We start from the raw sequence: 14,748 nt of genomic DNA on the forward strand, positions 1-14,748 counted from the left end.
TTATCACCACCACAGAAGAGGTGGAATGCGAATGGCTACCCAGCTCACCAGGAAGATAGCTACTATGGCAACCAATATGAGGAACATCACCAACTAGAACTTAACCATGCAAGAGTTGTTGATGTAAATGCAGGGCCAGAAAGGTTATCCTATGCTTCTATATGTGCCCTTAGGACAATACCAGCAGAAAGACGAGGTTCAAAGCCAATGAGCCACACTTTTTAGGTACGGGAGGAGAGTTAAGCCTTATTGAAAGAGAAGTAGAGGTTGATTAATTCCTCCAACTATGCCTCTGGCCGACTTATCGAGGTCCCATACAATATGGAAGATAACTTCCCTCTAGCGTATGAGCCAGAGCAAAGACCTAGGAGGTCCAGCAGTGTGTTCGACAGAATTAGCCCAGCAGAACCGAGGTACAGGCAGCGACAACAACCTCATGAGCCTCGCACGAGGCCACAGCCCCACCTCCTACAACTCAGTAGCCAGAGAAAAGGCACAAAAATGCCCCACGTGCTGCTCCGCCTAGAAATAGGCACCAAAAGAGGGAGGAGGTGGAGGCTAAGAATCCATTAGGTCCTTTTCATCGACTGCGCAGATATGAGGCCGACGAAAACAATGATTCAGACAAACAACAGAGGTTCTGTGACTTGGATGACGATGATGAAAACCTACCATTTTCCAGAGAATTAAGGAACGCATAGGTGCCAAGCCACTATGTCATGCTAAAGATACCAAAATATGATGGGAGAGATGACCCGAAAAAAAATACTTGAACACTTACAAAACTCATATGAGTTTGAGAGGCACCACCCCAATAGTGAAACGCCTGGCCTTCCACTTGACACTTAGTGGATCAGCTGAGATTTGGTACAGTAGGCTACCACCTGGTAGCAGAAGAAGTGGGCTAGAATTCAAAACCACTTTCTTGAAGAGGTTCACTGTGAGTAAGGAGGTAGAGGCCCCTATCCAGCACCTCTAAGATATGAGACATGCACCTGGGTATTGAAAAGCTTCTTATCATGTTTTACTGATGAGATAACGTATTGCATGCAAGTTACTGATCGTGAGGCCTTGTTAGCACTAAGGGGAAGTCCAAACATGAGCACTCTATTTTGAAGGGCTATACAAAACCAGGATCCCACCATTTATGATGCATTGCTTGAAATGATGAGACGGGAGATAATCAATGAGGAATTGATTGAACATAGGAACAGGGCCAGCAGAGGCCTTTCGCCTTAGCAAAGGCAGCGTGCAAGAGGACCGACTTCCCATTTGATGGATTACCAAATGAACTAGGATTGTAATGAACTCGAGGCAAGCACTCACCACTACAACTTTGAATGCGGTGCTAAAATTAGCATATAGAGATGTTAACCCAGCTATGAATATAGCAAGTCTCCCAAAGAGGAAGAGGCCGAGGGCGAGGTTCAGGGCATAGGCTTAGGCAGAATCTAAACCTCCTCGAATAGTGTTCATACCATCACTCATACTCCTATAACACGACAGATTGTTGAGATTTTGCTCGTCACTCAAGACAGGTAAGTTCCCAGAATGATAGAAGGAATGAACAACATCAAGTGAATAGGCCCCACCTATATACGACCAACAGCCTAGGCGTGGGAAGGCCGCTCCCTATAAAAGGAGGGTGTAGGACGTGAAAAGGCCTAAAGAAGGGTGTAGACAACATGGAGGTCATCACACTGAAGAAGAGGCTCTAATCCATAAGGTGAATACCATATTTGGAGGCTCCTATGTGGGCGGTAGAACACGAAATGTGTAAAGGAATTATGCCCGAGAGGTAAAACACCCACCATTGACAAGTTATATAGTGGATAGTAGCTTCAGAAGGAGTCAAGCACCGCCTATCGTCTTCACTCAAGAGGATGCAGAAGGGGTTCATTTCCTCCATTGCGATGCACTCGTAGTAAGGGCAGTGTTAGCCCGAAACGGGCTCAAACAGATGGTAGCCGATAATGGCAGTTCTATGAACATTCTTTTTGGATTGCCTTTGACAAAACGATCTTGGATCATGAGTTAACCCCTACTACCACTCCCTTATATGGATTCATCGGAGATATTATCACTCCAAGAGGAAAGATCATATTTGCAGTGGAGATGGAAGAATCACCTCAAACCACATTGAACTTCATGGAGTTTCTTATTGTAGACAGCCGGTCGACCTGTCATAGGATAGTGGGAAGACTCGCCTTAAAGGACTTGGGAGCTGTCACTTCCATCCACCGCTTGTTTATGAAATGCTCGACTGAAAATGAGGTAGCAATCGTTAAGGGTGACTAGAGAGAGTCACAGAAGTGCTATCTAAGATCCATAAGGAAGGCTAAACCCCGAGATGTCAACGTCGTTATAATTGACATGGACATGGACATGGTGGACGTCCTAGGTGAGGTAGCCTCAGAGCATGAAGACTTTGAAATGATTGATGCTCCTCTAGAATGAGAAGTGATTGTGCTTGATGAAATCGATCCCTACGTGGTTGAGTGTGAACTTCAGACAATCCCGATTAAGGAGCTAGAAAGTTTCCTAGTGGACCCTCGGGATCCCTCTAGAATGTTGAAGGTGGGAACGGGCCTTTCGACATAGCTCAAAGAAAAGCTGAAGGACTTCTTAAGTAGGAACCTTGATGTTTTTACATGGAGGCATGAGGACATGATGGGCATCGACCCCAAGGTCAGCTGCCACCACCTAAAAATCGATCCTAAGGTTGCCCCGTATAGGCAAAAAAATCGATCCTAAGGTTGCCCCGTATAGGCAAAAGAGAAGAGCTCCAAACCTAAAATGATATGAGGTTTTAAAGGAAAAAGTGTAAAAATTGATTGCAAATGGTTTCATCAAGGAGGCCATTTACTCGAAGCGGATATCCAACCCGATGCTAGTTAAGAAGCACAATAAAAAATGGAGGGTATGTATTGACTTTACCAACCTCAATAAAGCATGCCCCAAAGATAGTTTTCCATTACCTAGAATTGATCAATTGGTGGACTGCACCATCGAACATGAGTTGTTGAGAGCTTCATAGATGCTCACTCAGGCTATAACCAAATTTCCAACCCAACTAGTGAGGATAGTGCTTTTTTCTTCATAGATAGAGGCCTATAGTGATACAAAATGATGCCCTTTGGCTCGAAGAACGCAAGGGCTACCTATCAAAGACTTGTCAACAAGATGTTCGCAGATCTCATTGGGAAGACGATGAAAGTCTACGTAGATGACATGCTTGTCAAATGCTTGAAGGCGCTACACCTGAACAAAACCTTTCAGATCTTGCGAAGACATAGGATAAGGCTTAACCCTCTTAAATGTATGTTCGGTGTTGTGTCTGGAAAGTTCTTGGGACACATGGTCAACCAAAGAGGAATAGAAGCCAATCCCGAGAAAATTTGTGCCCTGATTGAGATGAGATCCCCTAGACACCAAAGAAGGTCCAAAGCCTAACTGGCCGCGTGGTTGCACTCAGTAATTTTATTTCGAAGGCCACCGATAAGTGCCTCTTGTTCTTTAAGATCCTAAAAGGAGGGAAGAAGTTCGAATGCACAGAGGAGTGTGAAGAGGCCTTCCAGGGTTTGAAAAGGCACCTAGGGTAGGCCCCCCTCTCCAAACCAAAGCCTGGAGAAGCCCTACATTTATACTTTACAGTTTCCAATGAGGCCATCAGTGCTATTTTTACAAGGGAAGAAGGTACCACCTAGCTGTCGGTGTACTACACCAGTAAGGTATTTCTGGCACAGAGAGACGTTATCCCGATATGGAGAAGCTTACTTTGGCTCTAATCACAGCTTCTAGAAAATTTAGGCCCTACTTCTAGGCCCACATAATACATATTCTAACTAACTTTCCCCTAAGGCAACTACTTCAGAAGCTCGACGCCTCGAGAAGGTTACTTAAATGGGTAGTAGAACTTAGTGAATTTGATATTGTCTTTAAGGCAATGATAGCTTTCAAAGGCCAAGCGTTAGCTGATTTTGAGGCAGAATTTGCCAACGTGCCATAAATGGAAGAAGTAATGGAACCTATTGAGCCCCCACGTAGAACTCGTTTGTGGACGAGTTGGTTGGAGATACAGGTTCGGGAATTAAGGTGGTCCTAATGAGCCCCGAAAGCCACAAATTGAACTCAGTAGTGAGGTTCAGATTTAAAACCACCAACAATGTAGCCAAATATGAGGCACTCTTTACAGACCTCAGATTAGCAAAGGAAATGCAAATGAAGAGGTTACTTATCAATAGCAACTCCCAACTGGTTGTAAGCTAAGTCAATGGTAACTTCATAGCCAGGGACAAAAGTATGGCTTCTTACCTGAAATAGGTGATGGACCTGTTCCCATCTTTTGAAATGTTTGAATTGGGTTAGATCCTGCGTGTTGAGAATGCATGCACCATCCAGAGACAACCTTCACAAGAACTGACTGCAGTATCCAACCCCTAGCCCTTCTCCAAGTAGGGCATGGACTTCATAGGTCCCCTGTCAAAAGATAAAGGAGGTGCAAACTTTGCAATTATGGCTATAGACTACTTTACAAATGTGGGTCAAGGTTAAGCTGCTAGCCAAAATCACAGAGGCAAATACATCCAAGTTTTTATGGAAGAATATCATATGCCAATTCAGAATAGCCCATTCAATTGTCTCCGACAATAGAAGACAATTTGACAACAAGAAAGTTAGAGACCTATGTGATGAGCTCAACATTAAGAAGCACTTTTCCTAACCATATCATCTCCAAGCCAACGGACAAGTCGAGGCTGTGAATAAAACAATCAAGCATGACCTAAAAAGAAAGCTAGACATATCTAAAGTGACATGGGTTGATGAATTGCCACAAGTGCTTTGACCCATCCTAACCACCACCAAAACCCCCACAGGAGAAAGCCCATTCTCAATGACTTATAGTATTGAAGCCATGAGCCCAGTTGAGGTCGGACTATCGTCACCTCATCCCCTGTACTTCAGCAAGATCACTAATGAGGAGCTTCGGAGGTGTGACCTCCACTTTATTGAAGAAAAGAGGATAAATCCCAGTTAAAGCTAGCAACTTATCAAAGAAAGATGATCAAATACTACAATTCGAAGGTAAAGAGAAGGTCATTCCGAATCAACGAACTGGTCTTGCGAAGAATTTTCTTATCGTCTAAAAAACATGGAATAGGCATCTTAGGGCCGAACTGGGAAGGTCTCCATAGAATCAAAGAAGAAATTCGACTCAGTACCTACTGGATCGAAGACTTGGATGGAAAGACACAACTCCGCCTATAGAACATTGAGTACCATAGAATTTATCGTCAATGAATGTACTTCATGTATGAAATTCCAAGTTTGAATAAAAGTTCTGTTTTCAAGGCTATTTGAGTTCAGGAATGCTACATTTTGTCCAATCGTGAGCGCTTCGAAGGAGAGGTTTGGATTCCAAAGGGAGATCATCTCGCTCGAACTCTGAGGAGTACATCACATGCCTTTCTTTGATGAGAGTAAACATTAAAGAGAAAAGCCTCTACATGGATGAACCATCCACCATGTGGAGAAGCATGGGCTCCTTCAAGGAGAGGACTAGATCCCTAAAGGAGATCACCTTGCTCGAACACTGAGGCGTACATCACATGCCTTTCTTAACGAGGCTAAACATCAAAGAGAGAAGCCTCTACATGGATGAACCATCCACCATGTAGAGAAGCGTGAGTGCCTTGCAGGAGAGGTCTAGTTCCAAAAAGAAAATTACCCGCTCGAACTTCGAGGCGTGCATCACATGCCTTTCTTTGACGAGGCTGAACATAAAAAAGAGAACCCTCTGCAAGGATGAACGATCCACCATGTAGAGAAGCGTGGGCACCTCAGAGGAGAGGTCTAAACCCCAAAATGAGATCACGTCACTCGAACTTCGAGGCGTACCTGACATGCCTTTCTTTGATGAGGCTGAGCGTCAAAGAGAAAAGCCTCTGCATGAATGAACCATCAACCATGTAGAAAAGTGCGGACGCCTCAAAGGAGTAGCCTAGACCCCAAAATGAGATCATGTCACTCGAACTCGAAAGCGTACCTCACACACACTTTGAATAAGAAAATCTGACATTAGAAGAAAGTCGCCTTGATAGATCCCAAATATTGACGAAGTTGTTTTAACTTGAAAGAGTTGAATGCCACAAAGTCATATTTCAAAGTCAAAATACTTAACTAGAAAGGTTAAGTGTTCCACTTAAAGGATCACATACAATATTAATCCAGAATAAACATTGTTAAGTCTTTGAGCATAAAGCAATTGTTTTGTTAGTTAGTTTAGTCATATGTCCCAACTCTGAATTTCGAATGGAAGTTGGCGATGTATTCCTTCACTGCTTTCTCCATAGCTACCATAGCCTCGGCCTTGACCTTTTTGGCATCATTAATATAACATTTTATTTGGCCTTCCAAAAATTGATTTGCATCCCTGGTCCCTTGAAGATCTAAGTTGGCTTTCTCCAGTGCCTCAACAGTCAACGTTTGGTGGTTATTGTAGGTCTCCACCTTTTTAGTGAGAGACATTACCTCGCATTAAGACTCACAGGCTTCTTTTTTCAGAGCCTCAATTTGCACCAAGGCTGACTCTAATTTTTCAGCATCCTCTTCTCCCTGGGACCTCACCTCTTATTTTCTTTATCTCCAGCTTGTCCATCAAGGCTTTATTCCTTGACTGAATGTCAGCCAACACAACCTGGCACTCCAAAGCCAACCAAAGGCTATGGCACTTTAGTTAACAAGTGTAGTCGTTAGGTCTATTGTATTAGAGGTGGCCTTATGTGTTTGCCACCGGTCTATCCAAAATTTATAAAAGTTCTCAGTAGCACTTTGGACCTCAGTCGTCAACATTTTTGAGATAGTAGGAACAATCACTTCGTCCTACCCACTAAGGAACCTCCTCGCCTTTCCAAGGGTCTTCGCTGGAGGAACCTTTACAATGGCTTGGGAGGCCTCCTCCTTCTTTCTTGCAGCCTCTTTCTACTTTGCCCTCTGAACCATCTCTACCTTTACTATCTTTATAGTAGACTCCATTAGTTTTGGTGGTGGAGAATCAGCCTTGCAAGAGTGGGACATAATGGTCCCAAATTTTATTATGGAAGTGCCACTATTGTGAACCAACTTTTTTTTCTTATGGGGCTTTTCCTGGACTTTCTTGTTTCCCTTATCCTCCTTGCCTCGGCTAGCTTAATGAAGAGCTTCCTCCTCGATACCTTTGTCAGCATGGACCTTGCTGAGGCGCTCCACTCTGCTCCTCACTTCTTTCGTAGTACTGGAGTTGGGCTTCAAAGCCTTTGCACTAACAGTGGAAGTGACATTCAGAATGCTGGCCATGTCTAGAGTAGGGTACCCTCTTCTTGAATTTATCTACAAATACCCACAAAGAGGAGTCAGAACTCAACAACTTTAAGGATTGAAACCACAAGTGTAAGGGCCTCTTACCTTTGGATGCCATTAATTCAAAATCAATAAAATAACGAATTTTGTCAATGAGGGGGTCGAAAGAGAGGACGTTTGTAGATGTCCTCAATCAATTCCTACTCGCCTTCTGAAGCTCAAAGCGTGACCTGGAGTCTACAAGAAAGGTTACCACAGTTAGCAAAAAACTTTGGAAAAATAGCCATAAATAGTAGAAGGAGAGGCACTCACGTGCTTCGTAGTAACATGTCGGCACTATGCATGCTGAGACCTTATCACCCTCTACCATCTGCCATTCGTCCCGAACCCAGAACCATGATTCCTTCTATCCCTTAATGGAAGAAAGTAGACCCACTACAAGCGATGTATGTGCCCTTAGGGAGTCAAATAATACCACATCTTTATCTCATGTTTTCCCAACACTGGGGCTAGAAGAGGGTTTGAAAGACATGCATGGGCATATCCTCCCCTAAGGACACTTTTTTCCAGAGGAAGTACGACCCAACTAATTGGCTCTACCCATTTGGTAGAACCTGGGTTGGTGCCAACATAAAGTTCCTTGTACAATCGTAAATAAGTGGTGTAGAGAAAGACGCACACCTATCTTAAACATCTATTCACTGACTGCCATACATTTCGGCCTCGAAAAATAGATACGTTTATGGGCCTTGAGCACTAACATTTCTATTGTGTGAGGTATGCAGTACTTATCCCTAAGTTTGGCTAATCTCATAGAGGTAATGTTTGAAGCTATCTGACCAGCCCCCCACTCCACCTCGTAATCTATGGGCTCATCGGCTATCGAGTAGTATTCAGCCTTGGAGCTACTACCTACTGCCTCATCATTGAATCTAGCAACAGTAACCAATTCCTACTCGCCTCAGAATCCATGTCAAAATTCAAGAAAAATGGATGAAGACTATAGAAACAAAAATTTTGCAGGAAAAATACATAAACACAAAGAACTCTAAGACGAAGAAGGAAATATGCCAGAGAATAAACAATGAAAGACTTCAAAAGACTTGGACTAATTTGTAGAGTTTAAGAGAAATTTGCAGAAGTAAAAGTTTCAAAATGAGGATGGTCAATCTCTCATATGAAGCCAAAAAGAATCCTAGCCGTTGGATTAAGGCCCATTAAATCTGAGCCATTCATTTTACTTGAATCTGAAGCGGAGAATTCAAAAGGGTTTTCCAAACCAATACCTCAGATCATTGCATACCTCTCACGCACCATTTGGGCATGTCCCCTTCATATTTTCCCAATTGAGAATATCATTACATATTTAATGCAACGATCGTACGTGTATTGAAAGTTGTATGGGCCGGTTGCTTTTTTACTTGGTAACGTACACAAACATCAAATCATTGGCACGATTAGCAAAAATAATCATTACTCTCATCCACCTCGGCTCCAATTTCGTTCGGCCACAATAAAACAACCTTGGCATGTCTCCACCTCGACTTTAAATTCATTTAGCCACAATAAAACAGCCTCGGCAATGTCCTCGCTTCGGCTTCAAATTCATTCAGCCACAATAAAAAAGCCTCGATAATGTCCCAGCCTAGGCTTCAAATTCACTCGGCTGTAATCATTATAAGGCTCGGCTCCAAACAAAAATTTAGTAACTAAACACAACGAGCTTCAGCACCTTAAAATTTCTAGCCCCAGCTAGTTAAAGGCAACAACAATAAATCCCAGGTATTAGTAACGAAGAAGTGCTGTAAATTCTAAACTCCAACCATAACATAAATGATTATGATTGGACTTGGGGGACTATTATTAGAAATAAAAAATAAAAAAAATTTCCAAAAATGAACTAAAAAAACTCTACTTAAATATTGAATTCCACGCATGACATAAATGATTATACCTGGACTTGGAAGACTATTGTTACATCTTATCACATGTGGCCGACCCACTTTGGTCCTTTGCCCACCTAAGATATAACATGTGGCATGGTGGCCAAAGCCCTCAAGCTCGTGGAACACAACTAGAAACCAACAGAGCCTCAGCATCTTGAAGTCAAAGTACATTTCAAGGTCCATTTTGTCCACTTCGAGGCCCATGTGTCGAAGCTATGGCCTCCGAAGCCTTTCTACTATCACTTTTTCCAAGAGATTCACTTTTACTTAAGTATTTTCCCCGAGTGATTGATGAGACATCTATTATAGAGTTTAAGTATCAAGTCTTGTAAAGTAAAGTGGCGGCTCTGCTAACCAATAAATATAAAGTGGGCTAGCAAGCCAAAAGTGATTCCGAGGATTAGATGTATGGGTCAAGAAGATGAGGCCATGTGTATCCCCATCTGAGGGCCACAATTTACTTTGTACTACTATAAATACTCCCTTATGTTATCATTGTAAGGCTAATGCAACTTCAAATACAAGAAAATAAACTCCATTTTGCTCTCTTATGATTATAATCAAGTTTGCGTGTTATTCATCTCCATTGATTGGTAATTACTGTGTAATCATTCTACTAATGTATCATTGGATTTCGAACGTTGATGTCCCCTTCCTTTGAGCCACTCCCAAGCCCTATTTTGGACTGTCTTACACCACTTTAGGTATCTTAGCATAATAGATTTAGCTTACATGTGCGTGGGTAGGTTCGGTATTTTTTGTCAGCGTGGCCCAACTGGAAACGAGGTCAACAAAAATTAAAGTAAATTTGTAGTTTGTTACTTACCAATGCCTAAGTCTTGGAGTAGAAGGATTCTGTAAAATTCGATTCTTTGTCCTCCTTGAATCCAATTCTCCAGCCCTTAGGTTGGTTCTTGTCACACTCGAATATACAACCGGTTACAAAATTCATCACTAAAAGACCTTGTTGCTCTCAAACATAAGCCAAAGTTAGGGTCCCAACAATATTAGTTTTAATTATTTCAACCTTATGTGACTCGCACCAATCCACATTAGGCCTGCCAGTAACTCTAGCTACATTAAACACATGAGATGGTTGTACCCTCCTTGAATCTTCAATCAGTGAGTTTCTATCCTATAGTTTTCCTGCCCCATACTTGAATCCAATGCTGTATTCTTTACAAAGTTTTCCTTAAAATACCTCCAATCTAACCGTCTTTCTATAACTTTTTAGCTTCTAATCATCGAAGAAATGCCTTTGATCATTAAAAGGCATATCTTGTACAAACTATACAACCTTCTCCGGTTTCAATTTGAAAAGCTTGCAGACAGGTAGCTACGTCTAAAACTCTCATCCCCATCTCCATGGTAATGTTGTACAAATGGCCAATCACCCCTTTATGGAGTATAACATCAAATGCCTCAGCAACATCATCATAATGCAGATAACTTATCACATTTGTACCATCACCATGAATAGGCGAATGTTCACCCTTCTTAGAAGAAGAATCAACTCAGGATTCAACTTCTGAGGATGCTGATTAGGGCCATAAACATTGTTACCTATTGAAGATAGAAATTAATTTAAATAATTTGTCCCTCTTTAATAATCAAGTGTTTAGACGAGGTGTTCAATATAGTATCACGATATGCAAAATTCCTACAATCAAGTGTCTCTTCCACCTATTTATAAAAATTTTACACATGTGTGTCTGGCTGTGACTCAAATATTTAATCGGCATGCACATGCATGTTGAAGACAAAATCTAAAATAAATTTCTCCATTCTCTAACATATTAAAATTTTAGATCATAAGGTAGCTTAATGTTACCTTGGGCTGTGATCGTGGGGAGAGTGTATGAACGGTGGTATGCCATTACCAACATTTCTACACCAGCTTTTGTCGTAGAATATGGATTTGTCGAAAGAAGTTGAGAAGCCTTAGGATTGCCAATACAGTCTCCATATCAGACTCTCCATATACTCCATCTGTACTAACATAAATGAATCTTTAATCCGTTTCGTGACTTTACAAGCTTCAAAAAGAACATGACTACGGTAATATTATTGTTCGTGAACTCGAATAAATTTCCAAATGAATTGTCAACATGGTTTTGTGCTACAAAGTGCATTATGGTATCAATTTCCTCAACAACCAACAGATGATTGATAAGATCAGCACTGTCAATATCTGTTTTAATAAACTTGAAATTTGGTGAAGAATAAAGGGCATAGATTCTTGGGGATGGAACAATAGTCAAGCTTATCAAGGGCCATGCTCTTGTAATCAGGGTAGAGTTTGACCACGTGTTTGGTTACATGGAAGCCAATGAAGCCTGCTACACAGTCATGAGTATATTTTTTGGTGCATATTTGAGGGTGTAGATGACCTTCTTCTTATTTACTATTTGATTGTACATTGAAAATAGTAACAACATAGCATTATGTTCATGAAATTATTTATTTCGATTTAAACCACCGCAAGTATATTGTTCGCAACAAGTAATAAAGTGGATAAATTGAGTCTGAATGTCCCATAGAGATTGAGTAGTTCAATTTTACCTATGTAGCCTTGACTAAAACTACATTATCGAGAATGGCTTTTTAACCTAAGAGAATCCTAATTTCAAGAAAACTCTAATTTATGCAATTGTTTATGATTTTAATGAACTAAACATGTAAAACGATGTTTTAATGAACTAGAATGCAAATTAACTGTTTGGAACGCAAATTGGTTGTATCAATAAGTGTGAATTTCACTATGATCACGAATTTCCAAGCAATGTTCAATTTAACCCTAATTTCACAATTTTACAACACGATGAAACTTTGAAAAATCAATGCACCTAAATCTATCGAACACCCTCTCTCGAGACACGTCAAACCTATTCTCATATACCACTAGCCTATATTTATATAACGGATGCAAATATACAAGAATGTATGTAGTTTTGTGAGTACTTAAATATTTACGTAGAGCATAGCGGTATATCTCTATCCTTTATTGGACCCTAAGATGGTTCATACCATGTCAAACCTTTTCCACGTCTCTCGAACGCAAGAACAAGTTACCAAACTCCCACAAATTACATGCACAATAATTGTGGAGAAAATAAGTGCATATAAACCATTCAAAACAATCAAAACATATTTTAATATCAAAATCATGAAATAAAGAATTAATTATCACATCACAAGGTTCATCGATTTCCTAGTACATGAAAACCTAGTCTAAGATGGTGAAAAGAACAAAATACATAATAGTTGTAAAAAACGACATCATCAGTGAATGAATTGGCGTGTAATCTCCTTAATCTTCACGTTTCTCCTCATGCTTATGGCGTGAAATCCTCTCCAATATGAGTTCTCTTTCTTTCCCAGACGTTTTGCCATTTATCTGACGGTTTTAGTGTTTATATATTGCGTCTAAATGAAGTTCCACAAGGATTTTAACGAAAATAGGAAACTGTAGATTTTGGCCTCGACTTTGGTCTATGAGACTACGCAGATGAAATTTTTTTAGGCTTTAAACTCTTGGATGCCATGCATTCAACTGCATGGCATTACTACTATACGATCGCATAGTAATAGAAATATCCAACAATTGCCATTTTGGTCCTCGAACTTGTTTTCTTCAATTTTTGACCTTGTTCCTTCATTCTTTTCATTCCATACATCAATAGTGGCCTCCAATTGGTAGATGGCTCAATCAAATCCTCAATTACTCTTTCGGGTCATCTTTTAGATAATTTCACTTTAGTCCCTAAACTTTCATTTTTCTTCATTTTGGTCATTTTCCCATCTTTTCTCTTGGATTCTATCACATCCATCAAGATAACCTACAAAATCGAATTACGTAAACTTAAGCCACATTCCAACTATAATTAACACAATTTAGTCATGTTGTGGCTCGAATAAGTGTGTAAAAACACAATTATCAAAACCCCCCAAATTGAACTATTGTTTGTCCTCAAACAAGATAGTAACTTAACCCTACATGAAAACATGGCTTGATAGCCTGCCGTGTCTCAGGATTGGAATTCAGAAATCAACATAGGAAACCGTTTCATTGTGTAAGAAGAAAATCAACCCTTATCTGTAAATGCATACTCAACCTGTGTGTGTGTTCTCATGCCAACATATCAAGCTCTCGATGGATTAAACCCAACCCATAGTGGTCTAATATATCCTTACCTCGCTCGAGTAATACGCACCCCTAAACTTATTCTTTTCACTCGATTATCCGGGTGTGTGTGGTAAAGTTAGGAGTTTAAGTATCTACAGTCCTTACCCTCTCTTAGCTTGGATAAATCTCACTATTACAAGTTTACATGTCAACAAGTAAAGGCTCTCCTAGATTTGATTGTTTCGACCCCTAAGATTAAACCAAGTTACTAGCCTTGCATCAAATATCCAGTTTTATCAACCAAATGTCCAAGGGCTTTCTTCTCAATCTTGTATCTTTTATTCACTTTTTTTGAAATATTTTTTTGAATCATCTTCTCATTTGCTTTCTATATAATCCATGTGATGAGCTTTGGGCCGATGACTCCCAAACCAGTTGGCTTTAGGGCATCAGTTTTTAGATCCTTACAAGTTTATTCACTCGAGTTATAAAGGCTCGATCAGATGACTATTTTATTAACTTCTCTCTTTTTTGCTTTTTATATGACTCCTTTAGCAAATTTTGGGCCGATGACTCCCAGATCAGTTGGCCTTAGGGTACCAGGTTTCAAAACACGCATACAGGCTTACTTGTTCAAGTCATAAAGGCTTGGGAAAAAGTGTTTTTTTACGCAAATTAGTTTATGTCCCTTTTATTTTTCTAGACATTCAGTTTCCAAAACCAAACCCTAACTTAAGACTTTCACCTACTCTCACCTTATTAATCTAGGAAATCTACACAATACAATTTCATGCACAGAGCCCCACTCATCTCAATGTTACCCTATAATTGATCAACCATCACCAAACTATCCTAATAGGGTTTACTGGTATTTATAATAGATGCTTTTCACTATTTCTCCTACTTCATTCAAGAATCCAATCACTAACCTAAAATGTAAAGCAAGAGTGTTTGCAAAAGATTTGTCAAGTGTTACATCAACAGACATGTTAATCAACTTCAGCACCATATCTACAGTTCCTAATGCATGTCTACTCCAATGATCACATCATAGCCGGCTAGGTAGTTAAATCCACACAAGCACACAATGCAAAGAAATTGAACAAAGCATGTAATTTTTCAATTTTTTTATACACTCGACAAGAACATAATGTAGCGACAGATATTACAATTACAATGGAAAATAGATGCCAAAATGCTAAAGTGCCAAATTATGCCACCTCTCCCAAACTTATACAATACGTTGTCCTCAATGTGAAAAGTAGAAGTTTAACAGGTGATGAATTTGTTTTACTCATGAATTTTGCACAGCTTGATTAAATGCTAGATCTTGTGAGT

General features: G+C 40.3%; 1 pseudogene; it reads right to left on the reverse strand.

Annotated features, from left to right (window-relative positions):
- Nucleotides 1-10,116: 10,116 nt before the first annotated feature.
- On the reverse strand, nucleotides 10,117-14,419 carry LOC111376748 (annotated as a pseudogene).
- Nucleotides 14,420-14,748: the final 329 nt, after the last annotated feature.

The sequence above is a fragment of the Olea europaea genome, unplaced genomic scaffold (genome assembly GCF_002742605.1).
Source record: "Olea europaea var. sylvestris unplaced genomic scaffold, O_europaea_v1 scaffold156, whole genome shotgun sequence".
In the NCBI taxonomy this organism is placed as follows: Eukaryota; Viridiplantae; Streptophyta; class Magnoliopsida; order Lamiales; family Oleaceae; genus Olea; species Olea europaea.